General features: G+C 41.2%; 1 long non-coding RNA gene across 1 annotated transcript in view; it reads right to left on the bottom strand.

The window, feature by feature from the left end:
- Window positions 1-18,384: 18,384 nt before the first annotated feature.
- LOC139438935 (uncharacterized) overlaps window positions 18,385-25,812 on the bottom strand; it is a 30,126-nt gene continuing 22,698 nt past the window's right edge. The window contains exon 2 of the long non-coding RNA XR_011648764.1: window positions 18,385-18,539. This is a non-coding gene — a long non-coding RNA (uncharacterized lncRNA). The remainder of the gene's footprint in view (window positions 18,540-25,812) is intronic.

Genomic DNA, 25,812 nt, shown 5'->3' with positions numbered 1-25,812 from the left:
AGGAAATGTGGAATTAGTGCTTATTTGGTGCAGAATTTCTGTTGGGGTGATGGAAAATTTTTGGCAATGAATGATGGTGATGGTAGATGACATTGTGAATTTAATTCATACCACTGAATTATATATTAAAATATGGTTAAAAGGGGAAGTTTTAGGTTGTATATATGTTACTAGAAAAATGCAGTGAACTCTAATGTAAACTATGAACTATAGTTTATAATTGTAATGATATTGTTTCATCAATTGTAACAAAGGTGCCAGTTCTGGTAATATGGAGTGGTTTGTATCAGACTAACTTTTCTCTGTATGAAATATAAATAAATTGCTTAGAGATTCCAGAGAGGGGCCAAGAGAGTTGAATTTTGAAAGAGGAACTACACTAGTAGGATATATGTTCATACGGCTTTACCTCTGAGAGAACTAACATAAAAGTAACAGTCTCCGTAAAGGTTTCCAGGACAATCGAAAATGGAGGAGGCAGCAGGGGTGTGCGGCCCTAAAAAGGAAAGAATCATGAGGAGCCCCGAAGCTGAGTTCAGTTTTCACACATTGAACACAATGTCCAGTATGCAATTAAAAAACCCTGAAGAAACAGGAAATGTGACTTAGAGTTAAGAGAAAAATCAGTGATAGAAGGAAACCCACCCATTACTTAAATGTTATAATTAGCAGAAAATAAACTTAAAGTAAGTATAATACATGTTTTAAAGATTCTACAGGAAAAGAAAAGACAATGAATGGGAAATTTCAGGACAAATTTAGAAACTTTAAAAATGAACCAAATGTATATTCTAGTATCTGAAATGAAAATTTCATTGAAAGAAAGCAACATAAGATCAAACGCAACAAAACAAAATATTTGTGAATTTGAAAACAAGTCAATATAATTCATACCAGTTCAGGGCAGCGGACTTGGCCCAGTGGTTAGGGCGTCTGTCTACCACATGGGAGGTCCGCAGTTCAAACCCCGGGCCTCCTTGACCCATGTGGAGCTGGCCCATGTGCAGTGCTGATGCGCACAATGAGTACCCTGCCATGCAAGGGTGTCCCCCACATAGGGGAGCCCTACGCGCAAGGAGTGCATCCCATAAGGAGAGCTGCCCAGTGCAAAAGAAAGTGCAACCTGCCCAGGAATGGTGCCGCACACACTGAGAGCTGGCGCAGCAAGATGACACAACAAAAAGAAACACAGATTCCCATGCCGCTGACAACAGAAGGGGACAAAGAAGACGCAGCAAATAGACACATAGAACAGACAACCGGGGTGAGGGGGGGGAGGGGAGGTAAATAAATAAACAAAATTTTTTAAAAATTATAAAAATTTAAAAATTAAAAAAATAAATCATACCAATTAAAATGCAGAGAGAAAAATGCATTTTAAAAATGAGCAGAATCCCAATGACTTAAGACAGTATCAGTCTACAGATGTAAAACTGAAGTCCCAGAAAGAGAGGAGAAGGTGAGAAAATAAGACAGAAAAAAATTGAGAATTCATGTCCAAAATATTTCCAAAGTTGATCAAATATAACAATCCACAGATTAGAACTCAAGCAAATTCAAAGTAGGATAAATCAATAAAAAAAATAAAGCACTTAAGAACATAATCAAGCTGCTGAAAATGAAAGACAAAAAGAAAAACAAAATCTTACAATTTACCAGAAGGAAAAAAAGACATATTACATGGAGGAAAACAATAACAGTGACAAATTTATTCTCATCAAAAACTACAGAGGCCAGAAAACAAAAATATGGCATCTCTGAAGTGATGAAAGAAAAAAAAAGTCAGTCTAGAATTTAAAATCTAGTGAAAATACCTTCCAAAAATGAAGGCAAAATAAGGATAATTTAGATATAGAGTTCAAATCCTCCCCCAAATTACACAGTTAGTTCACTTCCATATGCAAACTAGTTGTGCCATATATTCTGAGAAGGGAAAGACATACCACGAGAAGGAAAGAAGCAGAAGGTAAAATCTGGCACTTATGGAAACCATTCTGAATGAAAAAGGCCACTGCTGCCTTTTTTCCCAATGGCAATGGCATTGTGAACTCAAAATTAGCAGTGATGCGCCGTGGCAGCTATAGCCGATCTGATCACAATGGTGGACAGAGCCAGTTAACGGTAGTGAACTTTTTTTTTTTTGAGAACAACCTTTATATTAAGCAACTCTGCAGAAGGGTAATTATATTTCAGGTGTGAAAATAACTTCTACATCTGTCTGCAGGAGATCTTTAAAGTGTCCAAAGTTATTCAGAAAATAAGATGGGGAGAACCTAACCCATGACCATTCTTACAGTGGACTTGTTTCACACAGTGCACAGCACTTTTACAAGCTTTGTGTGAAAAATGTCATAGGCCCAAATAGTCTTATCTCAGTGCTGTAGAAACGTTCAGGAGTTTAATACTTTTCATTTGTTTATAAGCCCCAAAGAGCAATTATCAATACCAATTCCCTAGGCATCAACAGCTGTTATCCCCATTAAGCAGGTGTTGATATTACAAAATTGCCCTAATTCACTTCCCCAGCTTAAAGCATCAGCCTGGTTAACTGAATTCAGGCAATCCCAGACTGGGCTGTGATTTAAATGAAGGTAATGGAGGAGTTACCAGTAGAAAATTTACCTGAGGATTTAAGGCTCTGTTAAGTATGGTATATTAAGGGCCATATAATGCAATGGTTAAGAGCACAGGCTTTGGAATCAGACAGCCCTAAGATCTGCCATGTGCTGTGTGGCTTTGGGCAAGTTCCCAAAGTTCTTTGAGCCTTGATCTCCTCATACCTAAAATGGTCATAACAGAGCCTACATAATAATTAAATGGAACCAGATATAAAAAACACCTAGTACAGTGGCTAGCATATAGTAAATACTAAATACACAGTAGTTTTTACTTATTATTAATTATTCAATAAGAGTTGGATGCTTCTTTCAAGACCATAGTACTACATATTTCAGAAACCACTCAAATGTATTAATGAAATGGCAAATCCCAATTTTTAGAGATTTCAAACACAAGCTATCTAGAAAGTCAAGCCTCCCTCTGAATAAAAATAGTACATTTTTAGCCCCAAAGTAGTGTGTTTATCATTTTAATTTAGGGGGAAATCTATATTCCTTATAAGGTGATAATTCTTACACTAAACAGCTGGACTACTTTTACAGGGCCATGAGAAATTTAATTACAAACCTTCTCCTAAACTGCCACACTGAAAAGGTGATACTTTCTCTAATTTACAATTTTTCTCTTGTCACTTATTATTTTGATGTTTGATGATCCTGTGTTCTCATGAAACTCTGAACATATCAGCTGGGCGTTTGAAGGACAAAACAGACACCGTTCAGAGGCAAAACCTACTAACACTCTGTCTGTTCATTTACTTATGTGCCAGGCACTGTTATAGGCACTTGGGATGCATTAGTGAACAAAAGAAACATCCCTGCCCTCGTGGAGCTTCCATTTTAATGAGGGAGGTAGACATTAAACAAAAAAATAAACAACAAACACACCAACCAAAGAAACACTTATATACTGTAGAAGAAGATGCCAAAAGGGAAAGAAATGGAGCAGGGAAAGGTGATCAGGAATAGGAAGTAAGGGTGCAATGCAATTTTAGGGGGAGCTTGCAATTTTAAATAGGATGGGAAAGGAAAGCTGCCAAAAAAATATTTGTTCTACCTGTCCCTGTAGAAGGCAATTAATGATGGCTTTGAAGAACAATTTTATTTTGTACACCTCCCACCTCTCCATATCTGGATAAGAACCAGTGTTTTTCTATTACTGTGAAGCACCAGATCCTGGATTCTTTTTTTTTTTTTTTTTTTTTAAGTTCTGTAAATATGCCTTTTTTCCCTTTATTTGAGAAGTTCTGGGATTACAGAACAATCATGCATAAAGTACAGGATTCCCTATTATTAACACCTTACATTGGTGTGGAGCATTTGTTACAATTGATTATAGCACGGTTTTATCATTGTACTATTAACTACAACCCATTGTTTAATTGAGGGTTCACTGTGCAGTATAGCTCCATGGATTTTTTTTATTATGTTATCTTATATACAATCTAACATTTCCCCTTTTAATCACAGTCAGATATATATTTATATACTTCAGGGCTGTTAATTATATTCATAATGTCATGCTAACAGCACCACCATCCATTTCCAACACATTTCCATCATTCCCTGGATTCTTTTGGTCTAATAAATGTATATCTTATGCATGACCATGAGCCAGAACATACTAGTGGATTTGGTCCTTTTTTTTTTCACATTGAATAACCATGCTTACCATAACCTAACCACAAATTTAACTGTTTCTTCAGATTTACATAGAATAAAGCATATATTTATTTAGTTCTTATCATGTGCCAGGAATTGTGCTAAACATTTTACATGGATTATTTCACTTAACCTACATAATAATTCTTTGAGGAAGGTACTGTTATCATCCTAATTCTTTAAGGAATCCCAACTACAGAGGAGGGATCTATACAGAGGCAAAGATAGAGAAAGAACGTATATAACTAGACAAGGTAAAGTGATTTGAACTTATATATGTCTGACTTCAGACACTGTACTCTAAACCACTACTGAAACAATCAGTGTAATAAATCCCTGAAGTGCCAATTTCCTTGTAGAATTCCAGGAGAAATGAATGTCTGTTAGATTTTTCAGAGAAGCCTTTTAACTGTCCATTGTTATCAGAAAGAAATCTATTTGGGAGTTGGGGACTCTTTAAAGTTCCCTAGGGCTATTGCCTCTATTACAGAGGAAAACTTGCCATATGCTCCGTGATGAATGTATATAACTCTGGGCCTTTTCTGAGAGCCAACCTTTAATTATACATACAGACAGACAGAAAGACAGACATACATATATGTCTCAATATTTAAATCCATAAAAAAGGCAACACTATGAAAGTCATTGGAACTAAGATGATGTTCAAATACCTGTAAAAGTAATTGAATCCTGCCCTAGAAACTCACTTTCCCCCAAAGCTGTCTAGGTCAGGAGTTCTTAAACAGTAGTCTATGGACCACCAAGGGGCCTGGTGAAAGATTTCTGGTGGGTCTGTGAGCTTGAATTGAAAATTTTAAAAAACATTATTCTTGTGGAGATATGATGGTGCAGATGTGATACATTTATTAAATAATACACAGTGTGGTGTGGACTTAGTAAGGGGTCTGTGGTTTACACTCGACTGGCAAAGGGGTCTGTAGAGCAAAACTGGTTAAGAATCCCTGGTCTAGATGAAGATTCTGATAAAAGGGCCAGAATATCTAAGGGAGAGTTATTTGTAAAGGTTAAAAAGGATTTAGTGGTCACAATGTTTTGAGCACATGGAGAGTCCCGCTCTGCCCTATGTGCAGAGAATCACAGCTTGGGGCATGGCCCACCATTGTTAATGTTCCGTAGAAGGGCTTGATCAGAGTTTCTTAGTAACCTTAGGAGTGAAGCTGTATGGTACCACGACAACAATTGGTTAGTTGTTATTCAATGGTCTACAAGAATCATTACTTGAATTTTTCCTTGGTCAACCCATGATTGTAAACATAATGAGCAGAGCAACTTTTAGGACCCAAAATGTCCACAATACCCATCAGAGCAAATTGTGCTAGGTAAGAACCTGAAAGATTTCATGTAGCCTGACTTACAGCCAGGGCCTAATTTAAGCACTAGCTGAATCTGTCTTATCCTATTTTTCATTTCCATTAATTCCAGTTGATCTTCCCCTGTCATAAGTAAGTCTCTTTCTGGAGAAATTGCTTGGTTTGTTAGGACAAAGTCAGCTTGCCATTTATTTCCAGGCACATTAATTATGTTTAAGTCATACTTGGAGACTATTTTGTTTCTGTTTTTGGTTTTTTAGCTGAAATGGCCAAAAATTTTTATGTGAACTTACTAGACCCACCCATACCATCTATTCTTCTGTGACTAAGTTGTCACATACCCTTCTTTAATGAAATGCAATTGTTGATAAGGACTACACAATCTGAATTTGAAAAATAAGAGAAAAGGGCATCTATTTTTCTGAACTGCTTCTAGTTAGAGACAGAATGGGTGAACTATGTCTCCATTATAAAATGTCCAGAGATCAGCCATTCAAAATACAAGATTAGCCATTCAAAATACAAGTAGATTTACAAAATCAATAACCATCATATTAAAGCACAAAGGTAAAGAGTGGTGGGAAAACTTTCCTGTTCAGAAGTGCAAACACAAAATTGCGACATGCAATGGAACAAAGCCCTAGAGTCCTGTTAAGGCAGTGAAAGAAAAGAAAGAGAACTATAGAGCCATTGTTTGCACAGATTAAAAAAAAAAAAGTACTGGGGAAGGTTAGAGTTCTTTTGAAAGCTATTTTCAAGGAGTGAAAGCAAAATTTTCATTTATATCCCTTCATTCCCTGGATCGGAAGTCACTGAGCTCTACCCAAGTATCTAGAAGAACTATCTTGTTCTGGATCCTGAAGAAATCTAAAGAGCCCTGTAACTGACATGTTGCCTGCTGATCATCACATCAGTCTGGCTCCTCATCAATTCTGACCCTATACCCTGCTTTAGTCCCTGAGTCCTGGATTTTTTCCTTTAATAACTCCTTCTAACGAGGGGAGATTCTTAAATGCTTGGCATGTTCTAGGTAATGAAGGGATCCCAATGGGACTAGAGCCTGGTGAGTGAAGAAGAAAGTAACATTAGGTAAGGTTGGAGAGAAGGACAGATGGAACCAGAGCATGTAGGACTGACTGGACCATGAAAAGGAAATGATTTTAATCTAAATGCAGTGGGAAGTTATTAAAGGGACAAGATCTGTTGGCATTTTTCAAAGCTCTCTCCTGCTGTTTTAATGATAATGGAAAATGCCAAGAGAGGAAGCAAGGAGACTAGTTAGGAAGATGATATTTGGAAGACATTTGGTGCTGGCCCAAACTAATCTGGTAGCAGTGGAGATGGGGGAAAAAGACAGATTTGATATAAAGTTATGAATGGATAATATATTAGAGATGTGAGTAGGAGTAATTAACAACAATGGGGTGTGTAATAGTGTTATTACTGGCAGACAAGACAGGTAAAGCAAAGGTTTCTGAGAGAAATTCTAGAGTTCAAATTTGGATCTGTTAAGTTGGTGACTTCTCTGAAATATCCAAGAAGAGATGTTAAGGAAGCAGTTGGATGCATGAGTCTGGAGCTCAGGGGACATCCAGAGTTAAGATATAGATTTGGGATCATCAACAAATGGATGGTATTTAAAGCTGTGGGACAGAATAAGATCACTTATGGAGACAATGTTGATAGTAAACAGAAAATGCCTACCCTAGAAATGAGTACTGAGGAAGCCCAACATGTATTCACTGGGCAAAGAAGGACAAGTTTGTGAGGGAGCCTGAGAAGGAGTGGCCAAAGAGGTAGGAGAAAAACCAGAAGAGTATGTTCCAGGATACAAGAAAGGAGAGACTTTCAAAAAGGAATTGTCAACCAACTTGAATACTATCAATAGGTCAATTTAAATTTTTTTTAAATGTCCAAATGAGTAGCACCATGTAGGTTATTGCTAAATTGACAAGAGCAAGTTCAATAGAATCCATGGAGGAGTGAATAGAAGATGAGAAAATAGAGACAGTATAGGGAAAACTCTTCCAAGAAGTTAATCCTTAAGGGAAAACAGGGAAGTGGGTTGGCTGGAGGAAGATGAAGGGTCAAGGAAGTTTCTTTTGATGCATAATAATCATTATAGCATGTTTTATTATGTTGGAAATAATCCAGTTGACAGGGAAAAATTGATGCTGACAGAGCAAGAGCAGGGATTTCCATGACCTAAGTAAGTCCTCACAAAGATGAGCAGGAGTGACATCCAGCATATTTGGAGAGACTGAGCTTTGGTTGGCAGGAAACAATCTGTTGTACAAGGAGGAAAGAAGTCAATCAAGGGAAGTGGATGTGCTCAACTGATAGAGAGTCCACCTACTATATGGGAGGTCCAGGGTTCACATCCAGGGCCTCCTGACCCATGTGGTGAGCTGGCCCACACACACTGCTGATACACACAAGGAGTGCTATGCCACGCAGGGACACAGATTCCTGGTGCCGCTGACAAGAATGCATGTGGACACAGACAACACACAGTGGATGGACAGAGAGCAGACAGAGAGCAGACAATGGGCGGGGAGGAGGGGAAAGGGAGAGAAATAAATAAATAAAAATAAATCTTAAAAAAAGTCAATCAATGTTGATGCAGATGAGTCTGTAGACTTATTGATGGGAGGTGAGATTGTTGTTCTGTTGTTCCTCATATTTTCTCAGGGAAGTTAGAGACCAGGATGTTAGCTAAACATAGAGGCAATGAAGAAGTGGAGATTGAGGAGAATGGGAGAACAAAGAATTGGAAAGAGGAAAAGATATCGAATAATTGTGACAGTAAGTGGAAGAGTGAGTTTGCTAGAAAAAGTTAGTTAAGACTATCAGATGGTATGAAATGGTCATTTGAGGTTGCCAATACTTAATTTATATTGACAAAAGTCTGCTTTTCTAGAATTTTCTCCAGAAAACCTGAACTGTACAGAGAAATTTGGATGGTTGAGTCATGGTTGCGATAGATGAGTGACAATGCATCAGAGAGGTGAGGATGTTTACAAGGGAGCCTTTACAATGATGAAACCCTAAATCTAAACTATAGAAGAAGAGAAATTAAAACAGGAGGGGATGTGGTACAGACTGGAGAGTAGCAGGAAAACAGATTGATACTACGATAAGGTCAAAGATTTGTTCCCAAGACAGCCCTTAAACCCAAGTGATAGGTGATTGTGGTCTCATAATTCAGCAGTTGTGCTGTTTCTGTTAGGTATTATGGAGGTGACATGGGGTGGGGAGTCATTTTCAATAAGAATATCAAGGAACTGAGAGGGCATGGTTTGGGGTAGGTTTTGAAGTAATGTCTCCAGAGATAATGCCCATGATGCACTTAATCTGAATTTAATAGTCTTAGGACTGTGGAAGGTTCTTAAACATGTGGTCCAATTTTTCCCAAACTTTTTCAAGGTGGAGTGTGACAACTTCCTGCCACCTTACACCCATTACCTCTCCATGACCCTTCTCCCAGCACATCCATTTCCTTCTCACTCACCTGCACACCTGCTAGGCTCTTTCTCCCTTTTTGCCTTTTAGACACCATAGTAGGGAATTTAGGTGTTTTTCTGATGGACAGTATTCTTTGAATTAGGAAGCATTGGTTTACTACTACCTGCTCATTTTACACTTGGAGAAATGAGACCCAGCCTGAGACTGAACTGAGCAATTACACAGGCACTTGGGAACAGTCAGGACTGTAGGTCTCTAAGTTCCCAGCCACACACTCATCCAGCACCCCCTGGCCCTACAAGAAAATCAGCATTTACCCTTATCCACAAAATTCATTTCCATGTGACTTACATATTGGCATTGTTCAAGAACTTCTGTCTCCCTGTAATTCTTCCTCCTGCCTCCAAATCTCTCAGCAATAACTTTCAAATGCTCCAGTTTTTAAACTGCCATCTATCCTGAATGATCTGTTTAATTAGGGTCTTTTTTATTATTCTGGCATGGGGAATAAGCATTTAGCTTTAAAATGGTGTGCTGATCTGATGGTATTCACTGCTGCTAGGATTCTGCTTCCAAACACATGAAGTGGAACACTGATATATATTTAGAAAATTAAAATGCATTATCATTTATTGACAAGGCCTAATGATACTAATAAAGGAAGAAAGGCTTATTGCAAATTACTATTGGCAAAAGACACCAAGTAATAAAGGCAATGATAGTCTTCCCTACTCCCAAGCGTCAGCACCTGCTCATCCTTGACTTTGAAACGCACCTTAATTGTGTGATCACAACTCATCTTATCTTATTATAAAATAAAGTAGACAAAACAAATCTTAAATAGTCAAGTGTAACTGGCTGTTAAATGGGACTTTTCCTTTGTCTAGAATTTAGTGCTGAGGCCCTAAAGCTGAGTACAACAGGTGTAAATTCCCTTACATTTTAGCAGGAGGTGCTGAATGTTTCTCCATAGATGGACAAAATCAATTCACACCCTTCAGAGATTTATCAGAATGTGAATGTCTTTGAAGTGTACCAGTAAGCCAGCTGTGACTATTGAGCCACTAGCAGATTTTGAAGTGCAGCCAGGTGAATGACATCCTCAGTCCGTGCGCTCCATGGCACTGAATTTCTTAGGAAAGGTTGACATGAGTATGCCAGAGTTTGGAGGGAAAGAATGGGCCTTGTTCTCTTTTTAAGCAGGAATTGGCTGGAATTGTGTCTGATGGCAGAATGAGGGGAGGGCTCCGATGGGAGCAAGCTGCTCTCCCACCAATGGCAGGCAAAGGTGGCATGTTCCTTGTGGAACAGGGTAGCAGTGGTGCAAACACAGGCTGTGCGCGGCTCATGTTCCCCAGCACTCCCAGTTCCAGTAGCATGATACAAGCATGTGAATATCTGGGGCCTTTCTCTCCACCATTCAAGGGGTGTGAGGGAAGTACAAGGAGTGAATGTCCCTGGGAGCAGCCTTCAGCCAATGTGGAAGGTGAGCTGGAGGGTCAATACCCCAGCTTTCTCACCCTATAAATTGGGGGGATGTTCAACACCATATCTCATGGCTCCCTGGCAGAACTGAACCCCAGTTACCCAGATAACTGAGTCAATAACACACTCTTCAGTGGCTTCCTTCTCAATTCTGTTATTTCCCTCCTCAGCTACATTCCTTCCAAGTAAACTACTAATATCCAAATCCTTATCTTGGGTCTACTTTGGGGAAACCAGAGCTTCCATGAAAGAATCTGAATGAAAAGTACTCTCTGTGAGGACGGGGTGACCAGGTGGGAAGTGATCTACAGGGGAGCTGCTAGAGCAGGAGAAGGAGGGTACATTTTGTACAGGTCACTGATAGGCAACTTCAGGGAAATCTGTGGCAGGGAATGTTCCCAGCCAGAGGGTTTCTGAAGAACCCCTGACAGCACCTAGAGAGAGAGAGACCAAGCATCAGCATGAGGGAGGGCAACTCACAAGTGGAAGAGAATAAATACCTCTTTCCCCTTTCCTTCCCATCCCTTCTTCCAACTTGGGCCCTGGAGAGTCGGAAGCAGGGAAGAAAGAAGAGATGGAGCAAGGAGAATAAAAGTGCAGGCACCCACATACCCTTTCCCCACTGCTGGTAGCAAAACCTGGGTGATGTCTGAACTGGAGAACATTAAAGGTGTGAACTGATTCAGAGATGCAATTTGTCATTTAGGTCACCCTGGGCATTTTAATATGTGCAATGAAAAAATCCTAATATCTGAAATTGATGTCAGTGAGGTTCTTATGAGTTGCATGAGTCATACCTAATGTGGCTCAGAGAGTCATCTTCTTATAAAGGCTTAGGGTTTTTCCTCCTCCCTACTTTATGCAAAAGAGGCCTTTTAAGGCTCTGTATTCCTGCTGACCAGAGTGGGAAGAGTCCAGGGGAGGAATTGGATAACTACTATCACTAAGTGATGGGCAGACCTTTTGTTATCTGGTATCTTCAGGGGCCAGACCTTGGGCTGGTGATTCTTCTCTGCAGTTAGGTGTCTCTAATGGTAAATTTTCCATTGGTCCTCCTCCATTGCCAAGTTATCTCCATTCTTCTACCTCTTTCTCTACCTCATTCACCCTTCAGAGAATTCCATCCTTTATTCTTAAGGGGTGACGAAGAAGGATGTTCTGTCTTCTGTAACTGTTTCATGCTACCATTGTGACATTGTCCCTGACTATCCTGGGGGTGAAATTCTCTGACCACTAAATCTAAAGATACCAAGGGATTATCAGCTGGGAGGTCCAGGGTGACCTGTAGGGTGGTTTTGATGGTTATGGTTCAGGAGCATTTTTCAAGCAGGCTAGCTCCTAGAAAACAGACAAATATTAGAGTGGCAAGGCCCATGAGATAGAAAAAGGATAGAGCAAAGGACGGTGCTGAGGCCAGAGGGCAGGAACCAAAAAAAAGTCAAAGGGGGTGCCTTGGAACTGCGAAGATAGCTGCATTGCTTGTTCTTTTTAAGAAGTTAATGTTTTGGGAGATTTTAGAGTTTTGGTTAACATAGAAGCAGCACTCTTCCCCTAGAAGAGCACAAGTGCTGTTCTGAGCTGCCTTAAGAGTGTCCAAGGCTCACTGATTTTTAGAGCACAACTCTGCCCAGGGTCTCAACCTGAGATTGGAAGGGGGCCATGGTGGAAGTTGATGCTTCCAGATAGTTCAAGGTAGAGATTGTGGTGAATCCACTTGGCCTGAATTATTCTTACTGCCCATTAGAGAGGTTCCTCTAATTCCCAATACAGTCAGCAAGGAACTTAGAAGAGTGTTAGCTCGCCGGCCTCTGGAGGGGATGACAGACTGGAATAGTGGGATTGGGGGAAATGTTCATTCCCAGGTTTATATTTGAGCATAGGGGAGACATACACTATTGTGCGAGTCCCTGACTAAGGTAGACTGAGGTAAGTCTTTCACCCGCAGAGGAAGAAAAGTCCTTGGCTTAGGTCTTACAAGTCTGTAAAGGTAAGGTTGCCTGTTCAGATGTCGGTGAGGCTCATGAGTTGCATGAGTCACACCTAATGTGACTGGTAGTTGATTCTTTTAGGTGGAGTTCAACCCACTCATGTGTGAGCTGTGGTCTGCTACAGACTGAGAGGCAAGGTTCAGTCAATCTGTCGTTGGAATCAAACATAATGCCTCGGATCCTGTCCCAAGCCAACACTGGAGCCCTTGCCAGAAGGTCATAAAACGTGACACAGGGTTTGGCACTTAGGATGTAGGTAGGGTGCATTGGTCACCTTGTACCACAATTGTCTGCTGGTCGGTATAGACAAAAACGGGTGGTACCTCCTTGGCTGTGACTGAGGTTAACCCCCAGGAACATAATTCAGCCTAGAAATTTGGTGATTGTGAGAGGGTGAGCCTGCTCATAGATGATGCAAAAGGTGTTTTTATAGGTAACGTTGGGGTAGGTGGTGCAGTTGGGGTGTAAGTTGAAGTTTCATCAACCCAGAAGGTGTGATTGTAAACGGATGAGCTGATAGACCCCAGGTGTTTTTGGTCAGGGTTCATGGAATTGGAGCAAAGACAGAATGGAACACTTTTGATGTAAGGAGACAGATAAGTATTAGTGGACAAGGGTCCTATAACAGGAGTGGTTGGGGTCTCTAGGGAGATGTTTGGCTTTAAGAAGTTTCCTGAAAACTTTGGAAAACCAGCTAGAAGATCAGTGCGCTTCATACCAGTGTACTTAATGTCAAAGTTGGAGATCCTGACAAGATTGATGTTTGCCCAATTGCAGAGGTCTGCAGGTCAAGCCTCCAAAATCTCCCAAGTGAGAGATGTAAAACCAGCAAGAGGAAAGGTTTAGAATGGAAGTGGCATGTTGGGCTATATTGTGGAACAGATGTATTGAGATAGAGCAAGGAAATATGGAATGATAAGAAGACAGAGTTTCATAATGAGTGTAATTTATCTGGTTGGTGCAGACATTCTCTTGAAGAGTAGCTTGAGGTCCTCTGTTGGCTCACATGACTAGGAGCTGGTTCTCTCAAGGTTGGTCTGTGGAAGCTCATGAGGGACAGATTTAATCCTAGAGAGGTGTATCCCACTGGCAGTTTCCTGCAATTTTACTGCCCTAGGGGTGATCAGAAGCACAGTGTAGAGTCCCCTCCACTTGGGTTGGAGTTGGTCAGAAGGGGACCCTTCCTTCCAAGTTTTTAGTATTACTTGGTCACCTGGCTGGTTAGTGACCAAGGCATGTCCCAGTGGCTAGGAGAGGGGAGGATTAGATTCCCATACTCCTTTAGGGCTTGTTGGACTTGACCTAAATTTACAATGTTCTTTAGGGGCTCCTGGATGTCAATGCCAAACAAAAAGTCAGAGATGAGGAAAGGTCTGCTATAGGGCATCTCATAAGTGCTAAGCTGCAAGCTACTTGTAGGTACAGCTCTTATTCAGGAAAGGAAGGCTATGGGTAGAATTTTTACCCAGGGTTCTGATGTTTCTTGGTAAAGTTGGCTATGTTTGTTTAAGACAGTGACTTATCTTTTCTACCTTCCCACAGGATTGGGGGTCTCCAGGCTTCTTGGAGGTGGTAAGAGGTTCCCAAAGCTGTGGAAAGTTGACGAGTTTTTCTGGCTATGAAGGAAGGCCCATTGTCACTTTGTAAAGACCTTGGAAGCACAAATTGAGGTATGATCTCTTTAGTAAGTCCTTTTATTAAGGCTTCTACCCATTCCGTGAAGGTGTCAACAAAAACTAATAGATATCTAAGACCCTGAAATGGTTGCATTGGGTGAAATCTAATTGCCAGTCTTCACTGGGGTAGGTGTCTCAGTGTTAGACAGGTGTGACTAGTGAAGGAGGCTCTAAGTTTCCTCTAGGCCCATTTGAGGCACAAATGGGTAACTTCTTTTATAGTTTCTTTTATAGTTTCTGTGAGCCCTTGTCTCTCAAAAAGATGACTGACAAAGTGGTCATGGCATCCCTTCCTAGGTGGAATGAGCCAAGGAAGGTCTTAGCGAATTTCAGTTGAATGTCAGCGGGAAAGACTATGTGATTGTTTCGCATATGTCACCCATAGGGATCTTTGTTATATCCCTTTTGTTCAGCCTTGTCTTTTTCAGCTGGAATGTATTTTGGTTCCCTTAAAGGGGTCTCGGGGTATGGAAGTAGGCTCATCTCCATCATGGAGGAAAACCTGCCTGCTTCACTGCAGTGTGAATCAGTTTCCAGTTATAATGTCTGAATCCCCCTTTTGTTGTCCTCGACAGAGCATTACTACAACTTCCAGAGGTTTTTGTATGGTCTCCAGGAGCTGTAGTATTTCTGAATGTTGTTCTGTGGAGGTGGTTTTTGCTATCAGAAGTCCCCCTTCTTTCCAAATAGTTGCATGAGGATGACGGATAAGAAAAGCATATTTAGAGTCAGTATAGGTGCTAAGCTTTAGTTTCTGCCCTAGCTGTAAAACACTAGTGAGCACCTGAGTGAAGTGGCAGGCTTTAGGGGTTCCATTAACCCCTACTACAGTGCAGCTCTTGGATGATAAGGGTCCGGAGTGGTGGTTCAGGACAGAATAAATGCTCCCCACATCTATTAATAAATGAACAGTCTTACCTGCCACATCAAGGGTTACCCAAGCCTCCTTGAGGGTGATGGCCAGTTGAAGTTAGGGAGCCATTAGGAAACTTGGGCATCCTCAGTCTTCATTTATGGTCATCATGGGCTCAGGAACTCTCCTCCTTTCCCTTTTAAGCTAGGACAGCCCCTCTTCCAATGACCTGCATCTGGAACAGGGCCCAAGTTGTCCCTTTTTGCATGGGGCATGCTTTGCTGCAGTGTCCCAGCTTACCACATTTGAAACAACCACTGTTTTCAGATGGATGGCCATTTGATATTTTGGAGCATTCTCTGGGGTGACCATGAAGGTGCAGAGTGCAGGTTACAGCCACCACAATTAAGTGGGCTTGTCCCTTGTCCTGCTGCCTACTGCACTGAATCCTTTCAGATTCTCCAGCTTGATCTCTATTGTTAAAAGCAACTTCCAGCATTAGGTTGAAGGGAGTTTGTGGACCCAAGGCCAATTTTTTTAGTTTTCTTCTGATATCTGGGGCCAACTGGCTAATAAAATGGGTCCCCAGTAGGATTTGTCCTTCCCTAGAACTGGGATCTATGTTAGAGCCTCCACAAGGCACCCTTGAAACAGTGCAGAATTCTCATCCTTCTCTTGAGTGACTTCTCTGATTTTATCATAATTTAGAAATTTGACAGTACATTTTTTCATGCCTGCCAGGAGACAGGTGATCATGTGATCTCTGTGCCTCAAGTATCCCTGTCCCCTTTGGTAATTCCAATGTGGACCAGAGCTGGGTACAACCATAGCTCTCACTGGATATTGATTTGGTTAGGTTGTTGCTAGGTTGTCAGCATGAGCTTGAGCTTCTGTTCAAATGTGAATATTTTCCTCTGGGGTACAGCAGGTGGACAGAACAATATAAAAATCTCCCCAGGTTAAGTCAAAGAAAGGGAGAGTGATTGGAACTCTTCAGTAAATTTAGCAGGGTCTTCTGAAAAGCACCCTAAGTTTTGTTTGCACTGTGCTGGGTCAGTCACAGGGAACGGCACATCCATTGGATAGTTTCAGCATCTCCATTCACCACCTCTCACAGTGGGAAGAGCTTAGCCAAGGGAGGGTGATAAGAAATTCTGCTTTGGTAACCCCTGCCTGACTGTTTTCTTCCTGAGGGATGGAGGGGTAAATAGGTTGATCTGGGTAAGGACTGGGTTGACCATGTGTGCTAGTGAATCCACAGTCGGGAGAGGGCCCAGCACTGCTAGTGGAGGTGGTGCACTTGAGGTATTGGGTGATGAGCCTAAAAGGGAGTCATCTAAGATGCCAACTGGCTTTTTTCTAGAGGTGTAAGAACATAACACAAATGGCAGTTCCCTCGGAGGTCAGGGTTTTGATATAGTGCCATGAAGGCCTGAATATAAGGCACCTTGGTCCATTTCCCTGTCGCTTGAAGAAAAGATCTAATTGGAATATAGTATTGTCATTAAGCGTTCCATTTTCGGGTCATGGTTCTTCATCCTCTAATGTATATTGTGGCCATGTGTTATAACAGAAAAAGATTAGGTTTTTTTCCACTGTCCAGTTGGAAAGTGCTAAATGTTTTTGGAGGCACCCAAAGGGAGAGTCTGTGGGTATGAAAGGATAATTACCCATGTCCCAGTCTTCTGCTATTCCCATCTCACCTACGAGAAAAAGAAGATGAGGAAGGAAAGATACAGTGTCTGTGGGTCCTTACAAAGGCTTCTCACTTCCTGGGTTCAAGTTTGGGATCTAGCATCCTTGATCCTTCTTGTCTGGGGGTCCTGAGGCATCCCTGGAGCCTGACAATTACTTGAATATTTCTGAAGTTTGAGAGGACAAGAAGATTTGAGGCTGAACTGGTGAGAACTAAAATGGCTGTTAAGTCACCTCCAATAGAGAGATTTGGGTCAGAAGGGTTTCAAACATGAAGAATAGGACATGTCCTTGGAGGGTGCTTCTGAGCATATCTGAGTCATCTTTATGGTGGTACACAAGGGTGTGGTGAGAATGTGCCTTGAAAAGAGTAGGGGTTATATCCCATGACCTACTCCACATCTGGTCTTCCCTGGGAAAATGGTGGTGTCTGGGAGCATGGTAACAAAGGAGGGGATGGTGAAGAAAACAGCTGACTAGTGTTAATGAATCAGCAGGGCTGGCTAAGTGGGAAATCCACAGGCCTGTTGGTGTTAATTGGACCATGGGTCACCACAGAGGCAGCAAATGTCCCTCAAGAAGATAGGACAGTGGTTGCTAGCAACATGGAGGAAAAACTTTTTCATCTCAGGGCTGAAAAGTATATATAAACCATGAGAAAAAAAACTATGGAGGAAGAGAGAGGTGAAGAGGAGTTCCTGAATGTCAGAAGAACTGGAAAGGCGGCCGGTGAACTCCGTCTTAAATTTCCAGTCAGACCCATATGGACTATGTCAGATGTCACCCGCAGGGCCCTTGAATCTGCATAATCTGAGGAACAAGTCCTCCACCACCCTTCGGGGTGGAGAACCATGGTCAGGCAGGTGGGTCAAGATTAGGTTCTGTGGACGAAAGGATAGAACTTGAAAAAGTGGGTAGGAAAGGCCTGGGGCAGGTAGAAAAGACTTACAGACCAATATTTACTTTTCCTGTCCCTTCGTGGTCAGCAAAATCTGATGTCAGTGAGGCCCTGGGAGGTCTTGGAGAAAGACCTCAACCTAGGGCAGGAGAATTCAAGGACTAGTAATGTAGTAGCAAAAGAATATGATGTAAAGTGAAAGTACACACTCAGGAAGGGAGTGTGGGTGTTCTCCCATGAGCTACACGAGGTATGCCTAATGTGGCTTGGAAAGTTGACTTATAAAGGCTTAGGGCTTTTCCTCCTCCTACTTTAGGCAAAAGGGGGACCCTTTATGCTAAAGAGGTATTGAAAACTATGACTTTTCACTTTTTACAGACCTGTATACCTGCTGACCAGAGTGGGAACTTTTTAGGGGAGGAGTTGGTAGAGTGTGCAGTGATTAAGCAATGGGCCAGCCTTTTGTCATCTGGTATCTTCCAGCACTTTGGCAGATGTACCAGGCCTTGGGCAGGTGATTTTCCACTGCAGTTAGGTATTCTCTGAGGGCCATTTTTCCATTGGTCCTCCTCCATTGTCAAGTTATCTCCTTTTTCCTACCTTTCCCTACCTCAAAATCATTGGAAAGTCTACAGGACATACATAAGGTACTTTCCAGGGTTGGGGAAGGGCAACAGAAAGGATTTGAAGAATAATGGAGATAAAGAGAGAGATTTTCCTTAGAGCATTCAATAAACTGGTTTCACATATTAGTATTGGACTGTCTTTAGGCTCTTCACTTATTCCAACAATGCCATATTGAAATTGCTTTCAGAGTCCATGCATGTCTTCTAAGAATATAAGGCTCATTGTGGTAAAGTCCCATCACCTGCAGAAAAACATTAATACCAAGTTTAATGACTCATCATATTCACCAGGCTATATGACAAATGCATTCTAGCTCATTCCAAAAACCAAATCCCCTTGAAAGATAAGGATGTCCCAATGAAATGATATCCAAAGGAATCTGTCAGAATATAAGGGCAATTTTTGGAATGTGTAGATCAGACATCTTTCCTGCTTCTTCTAGGGAGGAGATGTGATAGCTTTCTCTCAGGTTACCTCCTCAAGGCACCACAGTCCTAAGCGTGCAAAGCCCACCACTTCATCACTCTTGAAAGGTCAAGTCTCCTCTCTATGGACCATCAATAAGTAGGTACAGCCACACCATCCTGGTATATACAGCCCAAGGGACAGAAACCACTTTCCATGGAGTAGCCAGTTACAGTAACTTCTTGTGCAAATAGGGTGAAACTAAAAGGAGCTGAGAGGCTGACAGTTTAGATGGACCTTATGTAAGCCCTTGTCAATTGCCATCATAACAAGCCCTTTAAATCTCAGCTTGAACTGTTCAAATAGACTGGGGATAAAAGCAACCTGTGAAGCCCTAGGCTGTCTTGAGGCCCTAAGAGGGGAGGTCAGTAATTAGGAAACAGTGCAGAGATTGAGAGCATTTTTAAATTCTAATGGGCATGAAAAACAACTTTGTGAGATTTCTTGAAACTCATTTCCTCAGCACTTTTTTTTTTTTTTTTTGGTCTTTTAAGAATTCCTTGTATTTCACGTTGTTTCTTGAAATGAAGAAATAAAAATTTTATGTCTTCAAAAGGCTAAGGAAATACCATAAGCCTGTGTTCCTTCTGCAATGAGCGGGCCCAAGAGATGAATCACTCAGGGGAGACAATATTTAGGGACAGAAAGAAGGCAAAGGACCACTTGCTAAAGCAGAAAGGAAAAGTTGCTTTCAGGAATTAACAGGCACAAGGGAAAACTGAGAGAAGGAGGGAATATGTTTGGGGGCAAGTTACGGTATCTTTTTCTTCCTACCTGGTGAGGATTGATAGTCTCCATCCACTACACCCCCACAAAAGGCACGTTCAGGTTCCCCTGGCCCCGTGGGTGTGAGCCCACTTGTAAAGTGGATCTTCGAGGATGTTATTAGTTAAGGTGTGCCCACGGGGAACAAGAGTGGGCCTTCATCCAAAATGGCTGAAGTCCTTGTAAACGAAGGAAATGGACACAGAAAGAGACACTGCGGGGAACAAACAGAAGCTGGAAGTCAACAGAATCTGGAAGAGAAAGGAGAAGATGCCACCGTGTGCACTTCCATGTGAGAGAAAAGGCAAGGAACCCCCAAGACAGCAGGCCAGCCAGAAGATACAGACCCCTAGAGGAAGCAAGCCTCCCAGCCTCTACCAACCCATGGTATAGTATTTGTTTAGCAGCCAGGTAATTAAAACACTACCTCTGTTGCATATCCTAAAGCACATCTCCATTTGCAGCTTTTCCCCCTCTTCCCTTTCTTCAATGATCCTCACAGCTAAACATTCATTTCTTGGAATGATAGCCTCACCTCTCTCTCCCATGTGCATCTCCCACTTGCAGAAATTTTCCCTTAGACGTAATACAATAAATGTTGGAGAGGTTCTATACTTTTTTTTTAATTATCTTTTTTTTTAAACATTACATTATTTTTAACATTATTGTATACATTATTGTATTTTAAACATTACATTATTCTATACTTTTTGACATACTAAATGTTGCGGGGCTGAGTGGGAAATAAATGAGTCATCATTTATAGTGCTGAAGAAATGGATTTGAAATCCCAAACAACATATTTAAAGAAAAGTTTGGAATAATATCTATTCATAAATCCAGGATAATTTGTCTATAAATAAGTGCAGGGGAAAAGCAGCTGTATACACAAAAAGTTAAGAAAAGACGTTTTAAAAGCTAAAACTTAACACATCCAATTATTTGACATTGGGCAGAAAAAAATAAAAGAACTTTTAAATGATGCAAAAAATGAGTCTAGCTACCTGTTTAGACAGCAGGTTATTGCTAAAAGACAGAGACATAATTCTGAGAAGGATAATTAGGAAAAGAGGGCTTTAATAAACAAATTTTAGTTAAACCAAATAATCTTTCATAGTTTAGTCTCACTGAGCACCTTCCATGCATTCCTTGGAGCTTTGGGAATTCGCCAGCCCAAGCCCTCTAAGAACCCACAAAAAATAGATTAGTGCCTCAGTAAGCTCTGCAGTGGGAAAAAATTTCATTTCCATAAACAAGTCATTGCAAAACAGCTGATCAGGGACTTTTCCTTAACCAGAAAAATTACAAAAGCAAATAGAGATATCAACTAATCATTTGATTTCACCAACACCATGTAAATGATGGAAAATGATGTGATTTTTTAACAGCCTTCATCATCTACTTCCCACACTTAAACAGTGCTAAGTTTTAATGACCACCATTATTAAGAGGTCTTTATAGAGATTCCACTGTAATGAAACCACAATCAATTCAATGCTAGCTATTTTGCATATAAATTGGAAGCAAAATAAATACAAATGATTCTGCCTGCTCTGGTGGATGAGAAACAGTTTGTAAAAGAAACCACTTGCCATTTTTCTTCCATGTATTTTTCTTCTACTAGTCCTTTCTCTAAGGTTTTCTAAGAGACTTTCCTTGTCCTCTAGGGCCTTCTGTCCCAAGTGTTCATAACATTGGCCCCAAATTTAAGGACTTATGAAGGTTCCTTACAATTTTGGCCTGGGCTGTATTCAGGCTTCAAGTTCATTGAGACAAAGGTGAAAGTAGTTCAGCATGATATTCTAAGGAAACATCCTCATCCAGGAATGTTGACAGAGATTGTAGGCCCTCTGATTGCTTAAGGAAAGCTGTAGACTCATCCCAGACATGGTGATGACTCTCAGGGCACTAGGAACAAAAGGGAGCATCTGGAAAAAGGCACTGTCACTCCCAGTGCTGTTTCTGTCAGATAGACACAGTCTGAAAGGAATCTCAAAGTATTTTTCACTTATATACATCAGAAAGGCAGGATGGTATGTTTGGAAGACCATGGCCTTGGAGAGTGTGCCCTTTGCTGGCTTCGGGCACCTGAATAAGCCATTTTACCTCACTCGTTTCCTTTCTTTATAAAATGAGAAAGGTAAGAACCACTTCTCAGCATTGATGTGAAGGTCAAATAAGAGCCCACGCTGAAAACCACAAAGCACCATATAAAAACAAGGCATTTTTGCCATTTCAGAGGAGAAATCATCTCTGAGCAAACTTAAACTTGGAGTAATTTCAGGCTCTTTAAGCATAAGGTCTTCTGCCTCTTCCAAAAAATAGATTCCTATTTGTAAATACAAAATCTAGTCTGTAGAAGAGCCTGCCAGTGAGTTTTTCATCAAGTAAAAAATTTATATCATTTTTAACTGTATTTCTTTGGTAAGTTACAAAGTATCATAGAGCTCAGCAGATTTGTACTGCTGCTGCTGGACTGGACAGGTATTAATGTAAAAATAGTCATAAATCAATTCAACCCATAACAGCCATGTTACAATAAAACTTCATTTACAAAAATAGGTAACCACTATTTTTTACTTTTGCCAGACCCTGTTCTACACTATCGCATGAGAGAAAAATAAACTTCTACCATTGCATAAGCCATTGACTCAAGACCATTTCAGAAATCTTGATACATGCCAAATCTGACAAGCCTTGGAATGGTATTTTCCAATATTATTGAATTATTTGCAAGATATAAGGTAACGTTTTGTCATGCCTTTTAAGCCAATCCCAAAGTCCCACACAACACCAGCAGGCTTCTCCCAACTTACAAGTCATGGCAGTTTTACTTCTATAACTCTATGCCTTTGATCTCCCTGTTCTCTCTGACAAAGTACCCTTTCTCCTGCTTCTCCAAATGTCCAGCCAAAAGTTGTGTTCCAACAGGACTGTGTTTATACTGTTATCACGGTATTTCAGAGGTTGCAAGCTCAAGTGCTTACAGGAACCAGACAGGAAATATAAATGAGGGAAACAATCAGGATATAATAAGAACAGAGTGTAGTGAGATCTGTGGGGAACTCGAGGCTCAAAACTCCAGGGAAAATGTTGAAATTCAAATATTTTAAAACATTATAAAGGTCAACAAAATACTTCTGCAGGCAGGACCTCTGATTTCTATTAGACTTGGTTTCATCTACCTACCCCCCATCATGAGGCAGAAACCATTTTTCATCTATCTTTGATCTTCTAATCCTTATCTCATAAATGGATGCTTATGGGAAGCAGATGTGGCTCAACTGATAGAGCACCCACCTACCATATAGGAGGTCCAGAGTTCGATACCTAGTGCCTCCTGGCCCGTGTGGTGAGCTGGCCAGGAGTGCCATGTCCATAGGAGTGCCATTCCACACAGGGGTGCCCCCCATGTAGGGGTGCCCCACATGCAAGGGTTGCACCTCACAAGGAGAGCTGCCCAGGGTGAAAAAGTACAGCCTGCCCAGGAGTGGCACCGCACACATAGAGAGCTGACTCAGCAAGGCAACGCAACAAAAATAGACACAGATTCCCAGTGCCACCTGACAAGAATGCAAGCAGACACAGAAGAACACACAGCAAATGGACAGAGAGCAGACAATGGGGTGGGGGTGGGGAGGGGAAGGGGAGAGAAATAAAATGTCTTTTAAAAAAAAGGATGCTTAGGAAGTGTTCTTTAAATTGCATGGAAATGAGTTAAAAAGTAGTAATGAATTATAAGGTAGTATTTTAAAATTGTAAAATGTTATACATGTTCCTATGAGAACTAACTGAATAGTTTTCTGTGAGTGAGATCAATTAGCTCAGTTATTAGAACCTCTGTTCCTTGGCCACAGAAGGAGAGTTTCAGACAGGGCCAGGAAGATTGTAAATGTATGGCCCGGATCAGGTCAAATGGACCAGTGCAAATCCACCAATGTCTCTGATTAAAAAAAAAAAAAAGAAAAAGAAAATAAAAACCTCAAAGGCTCAAAGGACAGATTCTGCAAGGAATGGTCTTCATAAGTTATCAACTGAGAATTATGGAAAGTCAATAGTAAAAGCTCCATCAAGTGTGTTAAAGGATTCTATTTAAGGAAAAATTATGCTTAATAAAACAAATAATGCTGCCCCTTTATTTGTCTCCTCCCTAAGAAAGTAAATGCAGAGACGTTTGAATGTTTCTTTTCAGTATATATTTTAAAAATATATATCAAATAAAGAGATATTTCATTATTATTCAGTATATCATAAATGATATATATTAAAAAAGGAGGGTCCTTTGGAAACATTTGCAGATCTTACTCCCCATAATGACCCCTATATTCTAAAATCAGCCCAAAATATCAATATTAGCCAGTCTGGAAGAGCTTAACATCTTTTTAGAATAGAGGGCCTGGCATTAGCACATTAGAACCACAAAACTATGTATCTTCTCTGAGGGAAGAGATTGCTGTATAAAGATTTTTTTTTTAAGTAGGTACCTGCTTTCTCCTAGTTCTTGGAGAAGAGGTTGAGCCAGGATGGAAGGGAGGGAGAGAGGTAATGAGCTATCAACTGCTCACCAAGGATGGCTCAAACTGTTTGTATTAGTCAGCCAAAGTGGTGCTGATGTAAAATACCAGAAATCTGTTGGCTTTCATAGAGTATTTATTTGGGGTAGAAGCTGATAGTTGCAAGACCATAAATCATAAGTTACTTCCCTCATCAAAGTCTATTGCCACGTGTTTCAGCAAGATGGCTGCTGGTCTCTGCAAGTTTTCAGCCTTCCTCTTCCTCCTAAGCCCCTGTGGTCCCAACTTCTTCCAATATCCGCTAAAGGCTGGGGTCTCCCACTCAGCTAACATGGAGTTGAAGAATGTCAACCACCACATCATGGAGCCAAGAGGGCCTACAACTGAAAGCAGGAGGATTGCATCCAACATCCATGTGGAATCTAAGCCCCCTCTTGACATAGATGTGGAATGGACACAACCAATCCAAAGTCCACAGGATGGAGGAATAGAATATGGATTAGAGTGGACTTACTGATATTCTATTATGAACTCTCGGGGTTAGTAATCGAAGAAAATGTGGCATTGGTGTGGAAAAAGTGGCCATGGTGGCTGCTGGGTGTGGGGAATGGGAGGAAGAGATGAGATGTAGAGGCGTTTTTGGGACTTGGAGTTGTCCTGGGTGGTGCTGCAGGGACAATTACCAGACATTGTAGGTCCTCGCATGGCCCACTGGATGGAACGTGGGAGAGTGTGGGCTATGATGTGGACCATTGACCATGAGGTGCAGCGATGCTCAGAGATGTATTCACCAAATGCAATGAATGTGTCATGATGATGGAGGAAAATGTTGCTATGGGGGGAGTAGTGGGGTGAGGGGGGTGGGGGGTATATTGGGACCTCATATTTTTTTAATATAATATTTTTAAAAATGAATTTTTTAAAAAAGGGGCTGCGGTCTCTCTCCTGGGGCTTGTTTCTTTCTGGACTCAGCTACTTAGTTCTCTCCACAAGGTCAACTGTAGACTATCAGGTCCTCTCTCTTCCTGGGGCCTCTGCCATATGTAAGGAGCCATCTTTATTCCTTTGTGAGTTTTCATGTCATGAACAGATTCAGGATATATATCTTTATTTTTTTTAAAAAGATTTATTTATTTATTTATTTATTTATTTCTCTCCCCACCGTCGTTGTCTGCTCTCTATGTCTGTTTGCTGCACATTCCTCTATGTCTGCTTGTCTTCTCTTTAGTCAGCACTGGGAACTGATCCCGGGACCTTCTGGAGTGGGAGAGAAGTGCTCAATCTCTTGTGCCACCTCAGTTCCCTGGTCTGCTACATCTCATATTGTCTCTCCTCTTGTCTCTTTTTATTGCATCATCTAGTTGAGCCAGTCCTCTGCTTGGGCCAGCTTGCTGGGAGGGCTAGCTTGCCTTCACCAGGAGGCCCCGGGAATCAAACCCTGAACCTCCCATATGGTAGACAGGAGCTCAATTGCTTGAGTCACATCCATTTCCCTATACCTTTAAAGACATTTGAATGAGGGAGAGGGGCAAGATGGCAGCAGAGTAAGGAGCTCCTAGAGTCAGATAATCCTACAGGGCATTTCACAATCATCAAAAGCTATCTAAAGCACCTGTTTTGGAGCTCTAAACGATGAGAAGTATGTCCTACAACATCCTTGAAAGAATGGAAGGAGGAGACAGCCCATCTGCAGAGGAAATTTGTGAGTAGAGCACGCCAGGTCATGGAAGCCAGTGCCCATCCTCCTCCACTGGTGGCACAAGCCACCTC

This window comes from Dasypus novemcinctus, chromosome 5, assembly GCF_030445035.2.
Source record: "Dasypus novemcinctus isolate mDasNov1 chromosome 5, mDasNov1.1.hap2, whole genome shotgun sequence".
Taxonomy (NCBI): Eukaryota; Metazoa; Chordata; class Mammalia; order Cingulata; family Dasypodidae; genus Dasypus; species Dasypus novemcinctus.
Note: the sequence above shows the minus strand (reverse complement) of the source record. Positions and strands in the feature narration are given on the sequence as shown.